General features: G+C 40.7%; 1 pseudogene; it reads left to right on the top strand.

The window, feature by feature from the left end:
* Window positions 1-12,645, top strand: part of LOC134098370 (cytochrome P450 2K1-like) — a 298,065-nt pseudogene that overhangs the window by 210,806 nt on the left and 74,614 nt on the right.

The following is a 12,645-nucleotide window of genomic DNA, read 5'->3' as shown; positions in this document are numbered from 1 at the left end:
CTTAAACTTGATTCCTCTAAGTTATTAGTTAAAGGCCTAGTGCCAATACACTGCAACAATAGATAATAAGTATATGGTTGAGCATTGCAAACTGTGTACAGAAGGTAAAACTAGCAAAACTACTCAACTGAGATTTCAGTTGTATGCCTAACTCAATACAGCTCCCAGCGAATCAGTAGGCCTACTAAAAGCGCCCTTCCTTTTTGAAGATATAGCAGGACTAGGCTAGGTAATGGGCGGTAGCCTATAAACGATATGCGATATAAACGATATAAAACTGGCCTGCGATAGAGATTTCAGTTATATTGCACTATCGCAGTATGCATGTTGATGACGAAATTCAGGGCTCCAGCTCCCAAACTTTTTAAGAGTGCAACCAAAAGATCCGCTTTAACCCTCTGGTGCAACTGAAAAAAATTATAGGTCGCAGTGGTGCACCTGACGCTGCTCGGGTGAAAGTAGCCTATAGCCTACATTTCTTTAGCAAGTTTTCGTTGTAAGCTAGGTGGGCAATTTAACAAAAGAATAGAAATAACCCCCCCCCCCTCGGCCCGCTTTCTCTCCCTCTCCCTCTCCCTCTCTCTCTCCTCCGTCTCGTGCGCGCTCATTGGACACCCGCCCCTTGACATGCACAATCCAAATAAAACATTCACAATCGTGAAAGCAATAACGCATAGAAGACGACTAGCTAATTATTGTTAACGTTAGGCTAAATCCGGTTAGCATCATGGTACACATATTTGATTAAAACAATTGCATTCAAATTGACTCATCGTCTCAATACCAGTACACTCTAAGAATTAGAGGTGCTTCGAGGCACTTTGGGGATTCTCCAGGAACCTTCCCATCTTTGGGGTTCTTTGAGGAACCTGCATGGCCATTGTTTGTCCGCGAGCGTGGAACATTTTGAACTGCCGTGACGGACTTTCCAACGACTTTCCATTCAACGAACAACTCAAAGGTGGGTAACATTAACGTTAGCGAGTCTATACTGGTAAACATTAACTTTTATATCTGTCAATTCATTTTAGACCTAGAAATGTCTAGTGACAACATGTCCGGGGTAGTCAGCGTCGACATTTATATTCCCATAGTCCAGCTGCTAAATCGGTTTTGGTTATCACTTATCATAGCTAGCTAATCGTTCCCTGAATGCTAGCTTAGTTAACGTCAGTCATAATACACACACATACATTTAGCCTAGGCTACTATATTCTCCTATTTTTCCCGTTTGACTAAAGATATGTTTAAAGCTGTCGTTGAAAATGACACCACAGTTTGTTTGATACTTGGGATGCCAGCCATAGACAGTAAAAGATATGGACAGAGCTATCACGTAGACGGCAGCAGAGACCGAGGAAGCAAATCTCAACGGTTTTTTTTAGGTCTTCTTGTCTCCTGCGCAGGCTCAGGTGTCGTACATGTGACGCAGGCACGTAGTCTAACCGAGTCTGACCTATGGCAACGCTTTACTCTCGCTGGACGCATGCGCCTTTAACACTTTAGCATTGACTTCGGAAAAACGTTAATTACTCAGCCGATAAGACAGTTACGAGATTATTATGTCAATTTCACAATGTAGTATGTACCCCGACAATAGAAAATGTTCATATAAAGGCTTAAAACGCTTCAGCTCTAACGTAATTTGATGTCAAAGTGGCGCTTACGCCTCATAGGATTCAATGGAATGGCCAGCTAGCCACGGTCTTCTTCTTAGCATGGCGGCCGCCATACTGTCTACACTCTCAGAACGTTCGCTGCCCCCTTGATGCCAGCACCAGCTAGCAATGTCGCCACAGTAGTTCGTACAGTCTGCTGCCTCTGCTAGTTGACAGTAACGTTAGCAGCTAAATGGAAACATTGTTATCATGTTGTTACATTGGACTAGTGTTGCGCAGTGTTGTCGCCACTAGGAATCCTTTCAGATTTTAAACCTTTTTTTTTATCAAAATGGATTTATTTGCAAAGTGAATTATAGAATCAAAGGGGTGTAGAAATCTGACCTTTTAGACCAGGAGCCCAGAGGGGTCAGCCTAGTTGGGAAGGTTACCAATTTTTATTGGTACTACAATGTCTGGCATGGTCCCCAGATAGAGGAACGGCACGTCTGCCGGGTTCCCTCTGGTGGGTGTGGCCAGGGGGGGTGTAAAACTAGCACCCCAAAAATGGGCTAGATTAGTTGGTGAGGTTACCACTTGAAACCTGTTGCAAATTGTTTGCCATGGTCCCCTGATTGAGGAATGGCCACTGCCAGATGTTTTTAGTGGTGGGCGGGGCTTGCCAGACATCATTAAGTGAGGGGTGGAAAATGGGCTAGATCAGTTGGTGAGGTTACCACTTGAAACCTGTTACAAATTGTTCATCATAGTCCCCTGATAGAGAAATGACCACTGCCAGACATTTTTAGTGGTGGGTTACCCCCGGCAGACGCCCCCGAATGATGACACCCCCAAAAATGGGCTAGATCAGTTGGTGAGGTTACCACTTGAAACCTGTTGTAAATTGTTCATCATAGTCCCCTGATAGAGAAATGACCATTGCCAGACATTTTTTGTGGTGGGTTACCCCCGGCAGACACCCCTATATGATGACACCCCCAAAAATGGGCTGGATCAGTTGGTGAGGTTACCTATTCAAACCTGTTTAAAAAAATGTCAATATGGTCCTCTGACAGAAAAATTACCACAGCCAGACATTTTTGTTGGTGGGTTACACCAGCAGATGCCCCTGTATGATGGCACCTCAAAAATGGAGTAGATCAGCTGGTGAGGCTACCAATTGTTAAACGCCTGCAACTGCCAGAGTTAGGCCTATTTCAGACCAGAATGGGGAATTGGGACGAGACGAAAGCGATTTTTACCGGCGGTGGCGAAAATGGAAACAGAACTTTGCTTTTATTTTTATTTTATTTCAAGTTATTTTATTTTACATCATGTTTATCTTACTTTACTGTACAGCACATTGAATTGCATTTATGTATGAAATGCACTATACAAATAAAATTGCCTTGCCTTGCCTTCCACACCAACACGATGGTAGACAGGCGGCAGCGGCGCGGGAGCTGCTCTGCATTTGGAAAATAGAGCTTGAGCAGAATTTTGACGGCAGTGGCAGGTAGTGTCCTGTTGAAATGAATGGCAAAGTAGCAAACTAGCATTGTATATGGGGAGATTTTGAACAGGACTGGCTGTGCTCGCCAACACTGTCGGTGCGAAAGGCCGAGTAGAACACACCGCCTGATACCCGGCTGTCTTCTCGCTGCTGACACGCCACGCTCTTGTGTGTATCTGGCCCTATATCCCAAAAACGGGCCACAAAGCTTGCCCAAAAACTTTGGCTTGCCACACAAAGCGACTTCATGTATTATAGAGTACAAACTCACAAGATTTATTGCAAAAAAGGTTGACCATCTAGACAGTGAAGGTCTCAAGGACTGGTGAAAATTCGAGCACTTCTTTAAATTTAATGAGCAAAACATAAAGTCGCCTGTATTAAAAGTCGGTCATTGTAGAAACCTTGGCCTCCGAAATCAAATCTTTTTATGTACCAATTATAGACCATTAGCACACAAAATTTGGTGCAAATCTGTCCACTCTTTCAAAAGGTAAAGCATTTACACAAAATACCTTTCTGAGTGGCCAGCAAAAAATAATAATTTCAATCAAAAAGATCCATGTCACTTTTTTTCTAACACACTGTACGGGATAAAGGAGCTGATCCTTGCCACATGTACAGTAATATCCCATCATCTGAAGGCCTCAGATCACCACTCCAGATTTTTTTTTTTCAAATCTAAAGTGGTCAATTGATGGGATTGGACTGTCATTTGGATCGAGCTGAAGACTGCTGAAGGTTGGTTCAAACATTTTCTATTATCATTTAATATAATTTTATATCATTATATAGTCCTATCTTTCTTTGCCCCTTATTGTTGAGCTCTACATTTATGTATGTATGTATGTATGCATGTATGTATGTATACATGTATGTATGTACGTGTGTACTAGGGCCGTAATGATATTGTATCGAACCGAGAAATTGTGATACACAGATTCACAATACTGTATCGCGATACAAGGAGGCAGTATCATGATACGCCCTTTTAACGTTTTGATACCGATCAGGCCAGAAAACTACATGATATGAAGTGATAGTGCTTCCAAACAATCATTATTATATAGAAACTTTTAAAAAGTAACAGTAGCCTCTTGTAACCTGTTCTACCTATAAACTATCATAGTTTTTATTCATAAAGTTTATAATGTTGGCAAATGTGAAATAGTGTGGTGTATCGAACTGTAGCTCATGAATAGTGATTCAAACCGAATCGTGAGTTGAGTGTATCGTTACACTTCTAGTGTGTAAATATCTCTGTATATCAGAAGGTTACAAAATCACTGCCTGAAAGCCCATTCTTCCAGATGGCTTAGGATCTAAGAGACTAAGTATTTGAATTGATAGGCCTGAATATTTAATTGATAGGCCTAAGAATTATGTAAGTCTATAGCCTCCTACAATGAATTCTGTTGGTCATTTGATCATTATCTTATCATCATCATCTATCTTGCGTCAGTGTGCTGAAATGTACTGAGATGGACAGTGACAACGAGGTGGGAGAAGAGCCAACAGAGAACAATGGCTTTGAAGAAGGACTGGGCCAACAAAGTATGCCACTTATCAGTGGAATTAATGAAAATGCAGAGGTTAGTACTTTATTTGACCACTGGCTATTCTTCTGTGCCCTCATTCTGTGCACTCATTTATTCACAAAATCATAATTAATTGAATGTACATATGTTGTATCTGAATGGGAAACATTAGAACTGAACCAGCTCAACTGACAACTCTCTTTGACATTCTGTCTCAGCAGGAAATCAGAATGGAAACTGATCACATATGTTTCATCTGTCAGAAAGAGCTGGAAGATCAGAGCAGACTTAAGTCATTTGTTGAAAAGACCTGGGATTCACTCAACCGAGCTATCAAATTACGTAAGGAACTCAAGTCGGACAAATTTCAGGATGCCACCAGAAGAATGTCTGACTGCAGTTGGCATTACATAAATTTTCAATATCACCCAAGGTGTTACAGCAACTACACAGCTGTGAAACGCCCTGCTGCACAAGCTTCTCCAGTCCCTGACAAAAAGATGCAAGTGGCAACCAGACAAAGGAGTTCCATTCCTAAAACAGATGAGCAAGGATTGTTAAAAGGCACCTGCATTTTCTGTGGGAAAGATAGAAAGAAAGTAAAGGGAAAGGAGGAGCCAAGACTGAAAGTGGCTTCTAAATTTATGTAATGCCCACTGCAGTCAGACATTCTTCTGGTGGCATCCTGAAATTTGTCCGACTTGAGTTCCTTACGTAATTTGATAGCTCGGTTGAGTGAATCCCAGGTCTTTTCAACAAATGACTTAAGTCTGCTCTGATCTTCCAGCTCTTTCTGACAGATGAAACATATGTGATCAGTTTCCATTCTGATTTCCTGCTGAGACAGAATGTCAAAGAGAGTTGTCAGTTGAGCTGGTTCAGTTCTAATGTTTCCCATTCAGATACAACATATGTACATTCAATTAATTATGATTTTGTGAATAAATGAGTGCACAGAATGAGGGCACAGAAGAATAGCCAGTGGTCAAATAAAGTACTAACCTCTGCATTTTCATTAATTCCACTGATAAGTGGCATACTTTGTTGGCCCAGTCCTTCTTCAAAGCCATTGTTCTCTGTTGGCTCTTCTCCCACCTCGTTGTCACTGTCCATCTCAGTACATTTCAGCACACTGACGCAAGATAGATGATGATGATAAGATAATGATCAAATGACCAACAGAATTCATTGTAGGAGGCTATAGACTTACATAATTCTTAGGCCTATCAATTAAATATTCAGGCCTATCAATTCAAATACTTAGTCTCTTAGATCCTAAGCCATCTGGAAGAATGGGTTTTCAGGCAGTGATTTTGTAACCTTCTGATATACAGAGATATTTACACACTAGAAGTGTAACGATACACTCAACTCACGATTCGGTTTGAATCACTATTCATGAGCTACAGTTCGATACACCACACTATTTCACATTTGCCAACATTATAAACTTTATGAATAAAAACTATGATAGTTTATAGGTAGAACAGGTTACAAGAGGCTACTGTTACTTTTTAAAAGTTTCTATATAATAATGATTGTTTGGAAGCACTATCACTTCATATCATGTAGTTTTCTGGCCTGATCGGTATCAAAACGTTAAAAGGGCGTATCATGATACTGCCTCCTTGTATCGCGATACAGTATTGTGAATCTGTGTATCACAATTTCTCGGTTCGATACAATATCATTACGGCCCTAGTACACACGTACATACATACATGTATACATACATACATGCATACATACATACATACATAAATGTAGAGCTCAACAATAAGGGGCAAAGAAAGATAGGACTATATAATGATATAAAATTATATTAAATGATAATAGAAAATGTTTGAACCAACCTTCAGCAGTCTTCAGCTCGATCCAAATGACAGTCCAATCCCATCAATTGACCACTTTAGATTTGAAAAAAAAAAATCTGGAGTGGTGATCTGAGGCCTTCAGATGATGGGATATTACTGTACATGTGGCAAGGATCAGCTCCTTTATCCCGTACAGTGTGTTAGAAAAAAAGTGACATGGATCTTTTTGATTGAAATTATTATTTTTTTGCTGGCCACTCAGAAAGGTATTTTGTGTAAATGCTTTACCTTTTGAAAGAGTGGACAGATTTGCACCAAATTTTGTGTGCTAATGGTCTATAATTGGTACATAAAAAGATTTGATTTCGGAGGCCAAGGCTTCTACAATGACCGACTTTTAATACAGGCGACTTTATGTTTTGCTCATTAAATTTAAAGAAGTGCTCGAATTTTCACCAGTCCTTGAGACCTTCACTGTCTAGATGGTCAACCTTTTTTGCAATAAATCTTGTGAGTTTGTACTCTATAATACATGAAGTCGCTTTGTGTGGCAAGCCAAAGTTTTTGGGCAAGCTTTGTGGCCCGTTTTTGGGATATAGGGCCAGATACACACAAGAGCGTGGCGTGTCAGCAGCGAGAAGACAGCCGGGTATCAGGCGGTGTGTTCTACTCGGCCTTTCGCACCGACAGTGTTGGCGAGCACAGCCAGTCCTGTTCAAAATCTCCCCATATACAATGCTAGTTTGCTACTTTGCCATTCATTTCAACAGGACACTACCTGCCACTGCCGTCAAAATTCTGCTCAAGCTCTATTTTCCAAATGCAGAGCAGCTCCCGCGCCGCTGCCGCCTGTCTACCATCGTGTTGGTGTGGAAGGCAAGGCAAGGCAATTTTATTTGTATAGTGCATTTCATACATAAATGCAATTCAATGTGCTGTACAGTAAAGTAAGATAAACATGATGTAAAATAAAATAACTTGAAATAAAATAAAAATAAAAGCAAAGTTCTGTTTCCATTTTCGCCACCGCCGGTAAAAATCGCTTTCGTCTCGTCCCAATTCCCCATTCTGGTCTGAAATAGGCCTAACTCTGGCAGTTGCAGGCGTTTAACAATTGGTAGCCTCACCAGCTGATCTACTCCATTTTTGAGGTGCCATCATACAGGGGCATCTGCTGGTGTAACCCACCAACAAAAATGTCTGGCTGTGGTAATTTTTCTGTCAGAGGACCATATTGACATTTTTTTAAACAGGTTTGAATAGGTAACCTCACCAACTGATCCAGCCCATTTTTGGGGGTGTCATCATATGGGGGTGTCTGCCGGGGGTAACCCACCACAAAAAATGTCTGGCAATGGTCATTTCTCTATCAGGGGACTATGATGAACAATTTACAACAGGTTTCAAGTGGTAACCTCACCAACTGATCTAGCCCATTTTTGGGGGTGTCATCATTCGGGGGCGTCTGCCGGGGGTAACCCACCACTAAAAATGTCTGGCAGTGGTCATTTCTCTATCAGGGGACTATGATGAACAATTTGTAACAGGTTTCAAGTGGTAACCTCACCAACTGATCTAGCCCATTTTCCACCCCTCACTTAATGATGTCTGGCAAGCCCCGCCCACCACTAAAAACATCTGGCAGTGGCCATTCCTCAATCAGGGGACCATGGCAAACAATTTGCAACAGGTTTCAAATGGTAACCTCACCAACTAATCTAGCCCATTTTTGGGGTGCTAGTTTTACACCCCCCCTGGCCACACCCACCAGAGGGAACCCGGCAGACGTGCCGTTCCTCTATCTGGGGACCATGCCAGACATCGTAGTACCAATAAAAATTGGTAACCTTCCCAACTAGGCTGACCCCTCTGGGCTCCTGGTCTATTTTCTTTACCTTTCATTCATTTCAGAATGAACAAATCTGTGGAAGAAGTGTGTGACTGGCTATCTCCCCCATGGGTCTGCTTTAAGCTGCATGTGGTGAGCTTATTGCCCTTCTATGCTTTTATCAACTATTCCTGTTTGCTTTTGTTTATGTAAAGCACACTGAATGACCTCTGTGTATGAAATGCGCTATATAAATAAAGTTGACTTGACTTGCCTTGACTTATACAACAGGACTATGGGTCAATTTACGCCAGACTTACACTTTAACATCCAGGATCGTCATGAGTCCAATATTGCTTCTAAGCAGCCGTTCTCCTTGCATAGGACCTCTCAGAACCAATCGTACTTTGCATTAAACATGTTTTTTTTTATCATTTGCAGACTGGACCGAGTAATCAGACAGCCAATGTGCAAGGAGAGGATGCAGCCAGCGTGCAAGGAGAGGATGCAGCCAGCCTCAGGTGTCACCAGGAAAAAAATGCGGGCCGAATGCCTTAAGAAACATCCCAATCTATCCATCCTGCAAGACAAAATGATCCGCACACGAGTAGAGAGGAGAAAATACTGGCAAACTCATTCAACTATGGAGGCCCTTGAAGAATATCCTGGGCTAAGATTCCCAGTTATAGTAAGTACTATAACTAACTATTCCCTCATCAGCTCTAAAATCAAATGTATCTCACATAGTATTTAATATTTGTTTTCTCTCTCTCTGTGGCTGTCTCTCTCTGTCTATCTGTGTGTGTGTGTGTGTGTGTGTGTGTGTGTGTGTGTGTGTGTGTGTGTGTGATTACAGCTCCTCACAGAATCACAAAGCCAGCTAGATGTTGACATAGACCGCAGCATCATGACAGGAATGGGTCAAATCGCAAAGAAGGTCATAGAGGAATGTCAGCGGCGAGCTACTGGACAGGACCTCTTTTGCATGTATGAGGAGGCCAAATCAATGCAACATGAGGAGTGTCACAGAGGTGAGAGTTCAGGGTATCCTCTCTATTATATTAAATGCATGTGCCATGTCATCTAAGTTAATCTTATGAGTCATTCTTAAATATAATTCAATTTTACATTTGCAAATGTAAAACATACAACAATACACTACATGCAAGCACTAGTGAATGAATGGCAATGTGGGAAAGTTCTTTCTCTAATATATTTTGAATTTCTATTTCTCTTTTAAACAAAAGGTCTGCAAGTCATCCTGGGCACCTTGCTCCTTCCATACCTGTTCAGAGAGAACCCCAAAGCACTTTATGTGATCAATAGAAAGGTAAGGTTTGTCAATTAGCCAAAATTATGTTTGTTGCTTGTTATTGATTTCCCATTTGTAACATCTCATTGTTGTTTGTATGTGTTAATGTATGCATTTATCTATGTATGTATGTATGTATGTATGTATGTATGTATGTATGTATGTATTTATTTATTTGTTTATTTATTTATTTGGTTGCTAGGATCCAGAGGTTCCAACGCCGGTACTGGTCATTACAGGGAACCCCTTCATGGAGGCTTCTTTTGCTGTTCAACCCTTCATCGAGGCTCCTCTAATTCTTAGAATGTATGTTTTCCAACTAAAAGGGCCTGTCCCAAGAGAAAATATATCAGCCTACCTTGAAACCTTCAAAATAGTCCTACACGTGGGGAAACTGAACAGTCCAACCAGTAGTAGGCTAGACGATATGATAGCCAACTATGCTACTTTGTTTACAGTATTTTAAGGCTTAATCCAGACAGCTGAATTAAAGAGGTGGAGTTGTATGAATAGTAGGCTATAATATGCAAAGTGTGCGGTCATGAATATCAGAAATGTAGTATTTTCTCTTTTTATATAATGTTATACTCTGGTGTTCTAAGAAAATTAGATTATTGTGCAAAAGTTCATTTATCTCAATAATTCAACTTAAAAGGTGAAACTAATTGGCTATATTAGACTCATTACATGCAAAGTGAGATATTTCAAGCCTTTAAGTATTACAATTTTGATAATATATGGCTTACAGCTTATGAAAACCCCAAATCGGTCTTTCCTTATCGTCTATGTAAACTGTTCTGAAATGGTTTTATTATAATTTTTATATCGCAATATATAGGCTATCGTTATCGCGATAGGCTGCAATGTATATCGCAATATAGATTTTAGGCCACTGAAACAGTCCTGACAAGCCTTTCATTGGGAATTCACCAAAGCATTTTCGAAGAATCGAAACTCATGCTCTCCTCATAAAAAAACAAAAAAGTGATTCTCCCTTGACGCAACTTATAATGAGCGACAGCTGCTTTTGACTACAGGCACAGACACGGCACAGGCTGGGCTGTCTGTGTCTGTGAGGGTGTGTGCATGTAACATGGAACAAGAAGCCAACCGCTGAGCATCTTCTGCAGAGATACTCCACCGCCGCTTTTGATAGCAAATCACAACTGTTCGACTCTGTTCAGTTTTACTGTCTGAGACTTAGCCTGTGTATTGTTATCTACTGATTGTACTTTCTACAATAAATCATCATCTAATCGCCGATCCTGATCCAGCAGGCAAGCTTTATGGACCATCTTCAATTCAGACATTAGACGTTAGACCTAAAAGACAATGCAAACCACTCGAAGATCCAACACAGTGCAAAGTGCAAACCTTGCATTCAGAGGTGTGGTACTTACCAACATAAGGGTCTGGTGCATGATCCAAACATTGCTCTTACACCCTCTAAAAATCATCATGCCACTGACCAAGATAAACCTGGTCTATAGAGAATGGCACATATAAAGCACAGCTGAAGATGCACTGTCACAAGATGTGCAAAGTGCAAAATCTCTAAACCACATTTTCTACTGTATATCTAGCCAGCATCAATTATACAGCGCTGTCAATCCCTACAGGTCATGTAAAAGCAGCGCAGCAGCAGCAGATGTAATTCTAGATCTGTAACTCAAACAACAGGTAAACAAGGGCAGTTAATTTACATCTCTTATCAATGATCTTGACAGCTGTCATGAATACAGGCCTATTTCCCAAAATGAGCAGTCTTCTTTCTCCTAAAAAGATGGCTTCATATTACTGTATTAGTCTGAAATTAGTCTGATAGGTGTCTAAAAGCCTATCTTTGTAGTAAAACTATTTTAACTGATACATTGATACTAAACATAGGCTCACAGAAGTGGTGATGATTACAAAATAGAGGTAATAATGACATGTTACCATGTACTTGAGACACAGAGGCTATATTGTAGTTGTTTTGAAACAGGTAAAGGGAAGTAGGGCAGTGAAGTTTGGTGGAACATTCAAATATGTTCACGTGATTGAGTCATGACTAAGCAGCGCAATGTAGTGGCAGTAAAGCGCTATGTATTTGAGAAAGCAAAGAGTTGCTGTGTGTCATTAGCACAACTCTTTCCTCACAAACATTCACCCTTGTTAACAACAATGTTTTTAAGCTTGTCTCAGAATGAGCATTATCTACAGACACACTGAAATATTTCACATAGTATAGGCATACTCTACTGCCTTTATTCCTACTGTAGCCAGTTTTGAGATGCTTGATTTGAGCCCATCTCCTCCTCATCTGCACTTGGGTCTGTAAGAAAATAGCCTCTGTCCTCGATCTGAGCATTCCTCCTGAGTTTCGTCCTTGTGTTACACCTTTTAGCTTATTAGATGGGACAACTAATTCTTTATACTGTAGCCTGGGGGAAAGCCAGTGGGCTCATCTTCCCTACACCATGTCTCCTGTCAAATTAATACATCAATAAAATTCTGAATCGTTCATGGAGTCAGTGTCCACAATGGCTGCTCTCTGACAGTCTTGAGTGCTATCCTCATGGCTTTGACAGTAGTTCAGATACAGTAGCATCTGCTATTCTTTCTGTAAATATCGACATCAGATTATTAGTCATCACACAATGTATGTGTGTGTAGGTGTGTGTGTGTGTGTGTGTGTGTGTGTGTGTGTGTATGTGTGCGCGTGTGTGTGCGCGCAAGTGCGTGCTTTGGTGCTGCAAAACCAAAAGAGGTATATAGTTATGATTGCGTATCTGTATCCACATGATAAAATGTATGACAAGAGTTCTGGCTTCATATTATATATATATTTTTACAAATACTTCTATTTTTCAACACAGAAGGTACTTTCTGCTGACTGGAGGCGTTTCCAAACCAAAGGGAAGCCTCAGATTCATCAGAATAATATTTTTTGCATCATATTGGGTCACATTGTGGGTTAGCAACCTCAAGTTTTCCTGTTTTTAACACTTACAGTAGATTCACACCTTTGAGTAAAAAAAAAAAAACAGTAAATGAGAGAGT

This window comes from Sardina pilchardus, chromosome 12 (assembly GCF_963854185.1).
Source record: "Sardina pilchardus chromosome 12, fSarPil1.1, whole genome shotgun sequence".
Taxonomy (NCBI): domain Eukaryota; kingdom Metazoa; phylum Chordata; class Actinopteri; order Clupeiformes; family Clupeidae; genus Sardina; species Sardina pilchardus.
This window is presented reverse-complemented; position numbering and strand designations above follow the sequence as displayed.